This window comes from Myotis brandtii, unplaced genomic scaffold (genome assembly GCF_000412655.1).
Source record: "Myotis brandtii unplaced genomic scaffold, ASM41265v1 scaffold780, whole genome shotgun sequence".
Lineage (NCBI taxonomy): Eukaryota > Metazoa > Chordata > Mammalia > Chiroptera > Vespertilionidae > Myotis > Myotis brandtii.
In genome coordinates, this window is record NW_005371132.1 from 655,954 (window position 1) to 665,654 (window position 9,701).

The 9,701-nt window shown below is 35.8% G+C and overlaps 1 long non-coding RNA gene across 1 annotated transcript in view; it reads right to left on the reverse strand.

Moving 5' to 3' along the window:
* Positions 1 to 315: 315 nt before the first annotated feature.
* Positions 316 to 9,701, reverse strand: part of LOC106724262 — a 22,753-nt gene continuing 13,367 nt past the window's right edge. The window contains exons 2-3 of the long non-coding RNA XR_001360003.1: positions 9,091 to 9,096; positions 316 to 386 (exon numbers count right to left, since the gene is read on the reverse strand). This is a non-coding gene — a long non-coding RNA (uncharacterized LOC106724262). The remainder of the gene's footprint in view (positions 387 to 9,090; positions 9,097 to 9,701) is intronic.

Genomic DNA, 9,701 nt, shown 5'->3' on the forward strand with positions numbered 1-9,701 from the left:
ATGAGTTATTTCACTCTCATCTGGGGCATTCTCTGAGAGGTTGGCAGTGACCTTATCCTCTCTCTTTACTTATTAATTCTTATAATCTTACATTCATTCTAATAGGCACTATGAGTTCTGACAACCCTGAAGGAAGAAGATATGCTAAGAATTTTTTTAACCCTCATCAGAAGGTATGTTTTTATTGATTTGAGACAGAGAAAAAGGGAGAGAGAGAGAGTTACAACAATGTGAAAGGGAAATATTGATTGGTTGCCTCACATACAATGCCCTGATTGGGGATCCAACCTGCAAGTTAGGTATGTGCCCTGACTGGGAATCAAACCCACAACATTTTGGTGTATGGGATGACACTCCAATAACTAAGGCACCTGACCAGGGCTATGCTGAGATATATTTAGGACACTTAATTCATAAGATAATATCTGAAAAGTTGCTTTAAAATGTGTGGGAAATGTCTTACTAATTTAATAACACAGCAGCATATCTTTGGTTCTAAGAGCACATATGAAACCACAATGCTGTTTGTCTCCACCAGCTCTCATGCTGGGTTCTCCATATGTACTGACATGTATTGGTTTCAGATGAAAGGAATAGCTATGTGTTCATGTCCTGTGGTCTGTGAATGGAATACAAAGGCATAATCCTTAGTTGCAGAGAACTGTAGGAAACATGTTGTGGAAAAGCAGTACGAGATTATGTGAATTATGGCCTTTCAACACATCAAATGAAAGAAGTAAGTTGAGAAGCACAATGCTTTTGTCTAAGTATAGTTGTATTTGGATGTCTTGAATTCCTACGACCTTTTAACACCATTGTCCCATCACTATTTACATATTTGATATTAAGGTTTATTTTTTGAAATTATGCTGATTATTCTTAAATATGGACAACCATACTACATATATTAATTGATGATAATTTCTTGCACAGGATTACTTAATTTCTTTTTTATTAGAACACACATAAATCAGCTGTGGAATCAATGACTTAATTAAAAAAATATATACTACCCAATATTTACAGTATGCAGCAAACATATGGTATTACTTTTTCTTAAAGTTCAGTTGATTGCTTTACCCTTGAGCTGTTCTTCAGGGTTTTATGCACCAAGAAAGTAACAGAATAACAAGGTCCTGAGTGGTTTATATTTCTATCTCTGAGGGAAGAGAGCGTATTCATGTATTTCTTATACAGAATAGGCCTAGATTCATTGATGAGTGGCTTTTGGTCTTCAAAAGAAATGTATTTAATTTATTAACACCCGTTTCTAGATATACTAGATATTTATCATGGCTAAGAACCATAGTTCCTCATTTTATGATTTAAAACTGCAGTTGTCAGAGAATATTTAAATAAAATATGATTAATAATTTTATTTTAAATTATAAATATGAGATATGCATCTTATCCAAAGCACATTTACTGAGGAACTGAGGTGTCTGTTAGAAGAAAACACACATTAAGAGAAGGAAAGTCAAGTGAACAAGTATGACCCATATGAAATCCTGGTTTCTAGTACAGTGAAGATCACTCAGATTTGTTTTGTGGTCCAGATATCTATGGGCTTATGTTTTAGTTGTATGTACTATAAAACATGTTTCACTAAAAAGCCTCTATAACAATGCTAGGGCATGAGCAGCATCCTTTGGACATTCACTTGGAAAAGTAAATAAATAAATAAATAAAATAAAGTAAAAAGAGAAAAGCATTTCTTTGCCATTGACTAGAAGAAGGCTAGTCACCATCACCTGCAGGGATATCACTTTCATACCTAGACTCTGAGCATAAGCTGCCTGGCAGTAGCAGCATTTGGATGAGGAGATCCTAGTGTTTCTCAATAAGCGGGGACCTAGGACAAGAAATATTCAGGACAAATGGTTTGTTACTTAAATTCTTTCTGGTGATAGTGGTAGGAAAGTGGCAAAATGAGAGGAACAGATTTTGATAATATGTGGTTTGAATTCTATTTTATCCACTTAATGTGTAACTTGGGTAAGTTATATTTTTGAGATTAAGTTTTTTGGTCCTTGAAAGTATATATATATATATATTACAGATATATATATATTACAGATATATATATTACAGATATATATATTACATATATATATATATTACAGATATATACTGTATACTTCATATATTTGCTATGAAAATGAAATTGCACAATAGCTATAAAGCACCTAGCACAGTGCCTCACTGATTGAATGAGTTCAAAATGTTATCTTTCTTTCTCTCTTTTTCTTCTCCATATTGACTGAGAATCAAAGAGAAAAAACATAAGACAAATAATAGGTAGAAAAGGAACCTAAATGAAAAAATGAACAAGACAACATGATCTACATGAAAAAAATGGGAAAAGATAGATTAACAAGAGCTAGGAATGAGCTATTGAACATATATTTTGATTTATAGAAATCACTAGAGGCCCGTTGCAGGAAGATTCCTGCAAGAATAGGGATTCCTGCGGCTGGAGCGAAGCAGAGAAGGGAGCGAAACCCGCCGAGGCAGGCTTCGCTCCCGCTCCGCCCCCCAGCTCGTTTCCCTCCTGCTCCGCCCCCCCGGCTTGTTTCCCTCCTGCCTCCCGCCTCCACCTCCTTGGCTCCTTTCCTGTCTCTGCCACCTCTACTTTGCTCCCTTCTGCAGCGCTTTGCTTTCACGTTGTCTTCAGTCTTCACTCCCAGCCGGTATATGCAAATTAACCGCCATCTCAGTTGGGTTAATTTGCATATGGTCGCTCTGATTGTCTGGTGGACGTAGCAAAGGTATGGTCAATTAGCATCTTTGTCTTTTATTAGTGTAGATTTAAAGAAAGAAGAGTTAGAAGAGTAAATGATTGATGGTAGAGAAAAATTAATTAAAACAAAAAATGCTAACTGTGGAAGGAGGATTAAAAACTTATGAGAAATTATAATGTATTGAAAATACTTGTATATTAGTTTGCTAAGAACATTTAGAAACACTACTCAAGGGAGTTGTATTAAGTCACTTGAAATGATATTTTTCTTAATCTTTTTTATTAAATCCTCCCAGAAACCTGGAGTCCAACAGGCATAACACATTCAACAGTCAGATACTGCAACGAAATCTGTGAAAGAAAACAAAAAACAAAAATAAAAACAGAGGGTTGTTTGAAAAGAAAAAATGTAATGACTATGACACCAAATATCTTACTGGTGATTCAAGCCAATCCAATGTTTTACAAAATAGTTATATAAACAGGTATTGAAACTATGTGTTACAAATGGGATTTATAGGAAAGAGTTTTGATTCATGTATTAGAACCCATACAGATAATAAAATAATCTCGGTGAACCCCGGAGTCATATATATATATATATATAGTATGTACTACATCAAAATAATGACAAATTTATCCAGATGGCAGACAATAGCTATTTGCAATTAAATGGAATTATTAAAATTCTTCAAATTACAATTAAGTTCATTTAGATAGTTTTCTGCTCTTTGATCATAGCCAAAAGAGACTCTGAGAGTAGATATTTAAAACACATTTTTTGAAAGGTCATTCATGATTCATACATGTTTTATGAAAATGTAAAAGTGCTTTTCTCCTTTTGACTCAACTCACTGTGGAGTAAAATTTCAATGTTTTTTAAAAAATATTACTTATTTGAACTTTAAAAAAATGCCAGTAGTATAAAGTTAAAGATAAGTAATGGGCCAATATAAGTCAAGTTGTACCTTCTTTATCATTAATGTGTATAGATTGAATACTTAATTATAATGTCATAATCAGTCATCCATGTCTATATGCAGTGATTAAACTAAAAAAAATGGTGAAAAATGAATAGTGATGGGATTAGAGTATTTCCCATGCTCCTATTACTAGGGCAATCATTTAAAAATATGCATATGTATGGAGGTAATAGAGGGGAATTTAACTGATACATTTCACTTCTTTATAGCTGTCAGTGGTGAAGATGCATACTATTTTTCTCCTTAGACCAAATTGTTAGCAGAACATGGATCATAATAGAGGTTTGCAGTTAAAGCCTTGGGCCAGAGTCACTCCCATCACCCCCATCCCAAATCAAATCATTTTTTAAAAATGTCTCTATTGATTTTGAGAGAGAAACATCAATATGAGAGGGAAACATTGATGGGCTGTGTCCTGCATGCCCCCCCCACCCCCACCCCCCCCCACTGCCACTGGGGATCGAGCCTAAAACCCGGGCATGTGCCCTGACAGGAATCCTTTTGGTGCAAGAGGTGACGATGCCCCACCAAATGTGCCACACAGGACCAAACCAAATATTATTTTAAAGGAAAATAAAATAGGAGCCCTAGCTGGTTTGGCTCAGTGGATAGAGGGTTGGCCTGCAGACTGAAGGGTCCTGGGTTCAATTCTGGTAAAGGGCACATGCTCAGGGTTGTTATGAGCTCGATCCCCAGTAGGGGACATGCAGGAGGCAGCCGATCACAGATTCTCTCTCATCATTGATGTTTCTATCTCTGTCTCCCTCTCCCTTCCTCTCTGAAATCAATAAAAATATATTGTAAAAAAGCATAGGAAATGATCTTTCAGTTTTGCTGCTACCAAAAGGACTGGTTTGTAAGCCAAGAAAATATGCTTGCTTTTCTTAAATTGAGGTCCCAGATGTCCACTGTTATTTCAAACTCTTCAGTAATAAGGGAAACTTTTTTCATTTATTTCATAGGAAACAGTGGCTACATTTACTTCTGAAATTTATTATGAGTATCTATCTATCCGTATGGTCACTTCTTGAAAAATGTTAAAACTGGATCATTTCCATTGGTGGCAGCAGTTGCCTCTGGGGTCAGAGGGGTTAAACCCTACACTGTTAATACTGTGATTAAATAAAACAGGGTCTTTCTCAAATTTTAATGTTTGGTATTCCTGCCAACTTGACTAACAAACACTGGAGAGGGAGAGAGAGAGAGAGAGGAGAGAGAGAAGAGAGAGAGACTTATTGGAAGGGACACCTCCTATTGAGAGACAATGCTTCCCCTAATGTTATTTTTCTATTTTTCTTCCTCCTTTGTTATGTTCACCTTAAGCAGCTGTTGTCAGACACTCCAGTGTTCAAGCCCTGCTGGGAATTGCAACTATTGAAACGAATGCAGAGTCAGAGATTTAAGAGGGTTTCCTGGTGCTTATGGAGAAATTCCAGCATTGCTGGAGCTTCTGAGCCATTGTGGTTCCAGTGAGGATATTTACTACCAAAAACCTAATGCATTCAAGTCATTCAGAGAGATGTTAAAGGGATTTCAAACTGGAGTGGGTGAAAACAAAACAAAACAAAACAAAACACAAGTATAGGAATAAACTCCCAGCTAAACTGTGGTGGGAATACAAGGAAAACAAAAAATGTCAATTTATACATTGAGGTCAAATAATTCTCTTCCTCTCAGAGGTGTCTTTGCTTTCTACCTTGCTGGGAAAATTCAAACCAATGAGTGCTCAGCACCACATCTACTGTCCTCCTGACATCTGTACCTACACATTCTGGCTTCCCTTCTGTTATGAGCAACTCTCTCTATTACCCTTTAAGGATAAATTCTCCACTTATTCCAAATCCCATTCCCCTTTCTTACTCAAGGATTTTGTTTGAACAATTTTCCTCTATCTTCTCTCTACCAGCAAGCTTCTCTTTTTCCTTGATCTTGCCCATTAACATTCAAAAGAGCCAATATTTATCATATCTTAACAATAGTTGTCCTGATCCCAAATCCATTGTAGCTACTATTTCAATTTCACTCTTTGTCCTTATAGCAAAATGCTCAAAAAGTAATCAAAACTCATTACCACTGATCCTTTCTTCCTAGACATCCTGAAATCAACTACAATGAAGATTTCATTCCCACCACTGCAGTTTTACCAGTATAACCAAATGCCTACATGTTGATAAATTCAACAGTTAATGCTCAGTCATTATCTTACTTAAACTTTTAGTTGTTTTGTTTTTTTTTAATGGTTCATATCCCTGGTTTTATACTAAAAACTGGTTCCTTCTTTGCATTCTCCTTTCATGGTACTTCTTCCTCTAAATTTATTTAGAATGTCCCAAGATTGATTCCTTTGATTGCTGTGATTTTAAATAATATTCATGTAATGATGACTCCCAAAATTTTATCTCTCACCTGACCTTCTTCTGAATGCCAGATTCATATGCAGGGGTGGGCAAAAGTAGGTTTAGAGTTATAATACAAATAAATAATGCAATTATTAATAAATAATAATACAAGAATAAATTCAGTTTCATGTACTCACAATTTTAAACCTACATTTACACATCTTGTATTCAGATGCCTTCTTCATATCTCCTCTTGGATGTCTAATAGACATCTCAAACTCAATATGTTGAAAAAAAAACCTCTCTCATAGTTCACATTGAATTCACTGGCAAATTCTCTCATCTTTACCTTTAAAATATATCTTAAATTGTACCACTTTCACTGCCAGCACCATGGGCCCACTCTCTTCATCTCTTGATAGCACCGCCATTTGCTTCCTACTTTCCTCAATTTCTATCTTGCCACCTTGTAGTCTATTCTCAATAGAGGAGCTGGAGTAGTACTATTAAATGTAAATTTAATTATGTGTCTCTTTTGTTCAAAAACCTCTGATGCCTCTTCATCTCATTTAGAATAAAAACCAAAGCCTTTTTCCATGGTCTAGAAGGCCCTACAAAATCTGTCTCCCTAGTATCTCGCTGGTCCCATCTATTCCAGTTGTGCCCCTCACTAGTTCTGCTCCTTCTATGCTGGCCTCCCAGCTCCTGGAACATGTCAGCCATTCTCTGCCATCAGTGCTTTGTCTTAATGTTTCTCTACCTGATACAATCTTCCTCCCAGTGCTTGTAAGGCTTTCCTTTAAGATTTTGCTCAAATGGCATATTTTGTAAAGAGTTACCAGACTACCCTATTTACAATGCAATTCCTCATTGCCCTTCCCTGCTATTTTTCTTTCCTGTAGAGAATGAACTACCTTCTAATTAATTATAATATCTGCCTTTCTCCAATAGAATGTAACTTTACAAGGGCAATGATTTTTGCATATTTTTCTACTATATCTCAGGTACGTAGTGTGTGGCATGTGGTAGCTTCTAAAAATACATCTGTTAAATAAATATATTTTAATTGGACTGAGTGAAATCTGCACAACTTTCTTTTTCTTTAATTTTGAGAAGGAAGCCTTTCGGATTTCTTTTAGCTCCTCTTTTAAGTACACAACATAATTGAGAGGGCCAAATACTTTTTAAGCTTGCATAAATCTTTTCACTAGCCATCCAATATATTTTTAGGCAGTTTAAAAAAGTTTATTGTGATATTTTCAAATTAATAGAATGGTTGAGTCTGAATTTTGGAGTCATACTGTCAGGGTTTGATATCAGCTCATCAACTTTCTAGATGTGGGATCTTGGGCAACTCATTCAATACCTCTATTGGTACATTCAACATCCTCTTCTGTTAAATGCGGATAGTAAAATAATAAGCCATTGCTGGTGTCTGCTAACCTAATTCTTGTAATTTTATTGTCTGCCTCTGTAGTCCCTGCTTCCACTGAACCAAACCAGCGAGGGCTGCTTTGTCCTTTTTAAAACATGTAAGAGATCTTAAGTCAACAGGGCTCACTTAAATTATCTTTATAATTAAGAATTTCTGTTCCTCTGTAAATGAGAAAGATTCAGGATGTTTCTAATCTTTCAAACTCAAATGTGTTTAGGTCATTTTTGAAGATAACTATCATTCATAAGCCTGTGATATTCTCACTGGAAGAGATTACTTTTCGTTACATAGCTGAGTCCAAATGCTTTTCATTTGAAAGTGAACAGCTCATTTATCTGAGTGTTTTATGATGTCAATGTCCTATAATTATTCAATTATTCTTTAATTAAATAATAGCACAAGGTATTATATTAGTGAACATATTAAGGAGGCAATATGCAAATGAATTATAGGGTGATAATACCTGAAGCAGTAGCTGGAGCAAGGAGTGTATAAGGAAATAAGATTATTACAGAAGAGCAAAGGTTTAATTTTAAAAATTCTGTTCTTTTTTAAGATAAATGAATATACTAAGATCTGGGAAAGTAATTGAATGTCTCTCATTCCAAGGCTGCCAATTGTACCTGAGAAACCTCTTCAGAATATCAAAACAATACTACTTTCAGATTCTCCTGTTGTTTTCTCTGGGCTGTTATGTTTGAAATTTTTACTCTGAGGGCATGATTCACTGAAGTTAAAAGATGGTTCTCTTTCATTGGATATCCAACTTCTGTTTACTTCAGTCTCACCTGTCTGTTGGCTTGTCAATATTAATTAATTAGCGCAAAATAAGAAACACTGTGGCATTAAGTGTTCAAAGTACTACCCTATCAGCTTTTTGTGTTTCAGAAACATGTGAAAATCTTTCTTCTAGACAGCCAGGGTAGGAGACAACAGTTCTCCTTTCAAATATGTTGGACACAATGCCTACTGTTGACATTTTCTTAAAAGGGAAGAAACTCAGATATATTCCACGTTTCCCCAGCAACACTAAACCCACTGGCAGAGGTTTTGCTCTTGCCAGCCCCCAAGGGGTTAATGGGTTCAGTGAAAGTCACAGACCTAGGACTGTTTATCCACTAAGCTTATATGGCTTTCGCCTTGCTGCCATTGGGTCTAAGAACCTTGCTGCTAAGTCTCTTTTAACTTGGTCCAATGTGAGTACTTCCATGAACATCTTTGGAAGAAAGCAAGTTCAGGATGTCCTAGATTCTCAGATGTTTAACATTCAGTGTGACTCTTAACTCTTGTACTTTTTAGAATTTTAAAAATAAAATGAGAATTTACTCTTGCCCATTTAGATATAGATATTTCTGCTGAAGGTTTTCAGAAATGTTGTCCTGCTATGCCATTGTCAAAGCCAAGAGCCTTTCCTCTTGACATATCTGATTAAACCCCAGTACTGGGGGGGAGGGGGATTCCATAATAAGAATCCTGACATGCATTTTTTTTTAATGTGGAGAAAAGACACACTAGTGTATGTGCAAAAGGAAGAGTGGTAATAGTAATATGAACTACAATTCATTGATCACATAATAGGTACCACACCCCTACTGTTTTCTTCATATTATTTTTACATTCATAAAATTTTGGTGAGGTAATTATAACCATCTCCATTTGATAGTCAATAAAACTCAGGATTGCTGAGTTTCAGAACTTTACAAACCTCACACAGTTGGTAACTTTTAAAGGATGGCTCTTAATCTAACTTTCTGATCACACTGCCACTGTCTAATTGTCACTAATTCTATTATTACAGTTTCACTCTGGTCCTGAAAAATTAACCCAATTTATTTGATCTTTTTTAATCTCTGATATTCTTCTGTAAAAATGAAATGTTGATATAAGAAATGTCCAAACCTGTAGAAAATTTTTATGAGTTTATTTGAGCCAAACTGATGATAATTGCTAGGAAGCAAAGTCTCAATGGATTGAAAAAATGCTCTTGAGAATGGCAGTTTTACAGCTTATTTTTTTACATTAGAATCAAAGGAGAAAACATAAGGGGAATTGTTGAGTGTGTTTTCCTCCATGTCCCGTGTGGTTCAGGGTTCAGGACCTGGAAGCGGAGCCGCACACAAATGAAAGAGAAGAGACAAGAGATAATTTGGAAATATTGGGGGACCAGGCGGGCAAGTCCAACTCAAGGGGAAGGACTTCCACTG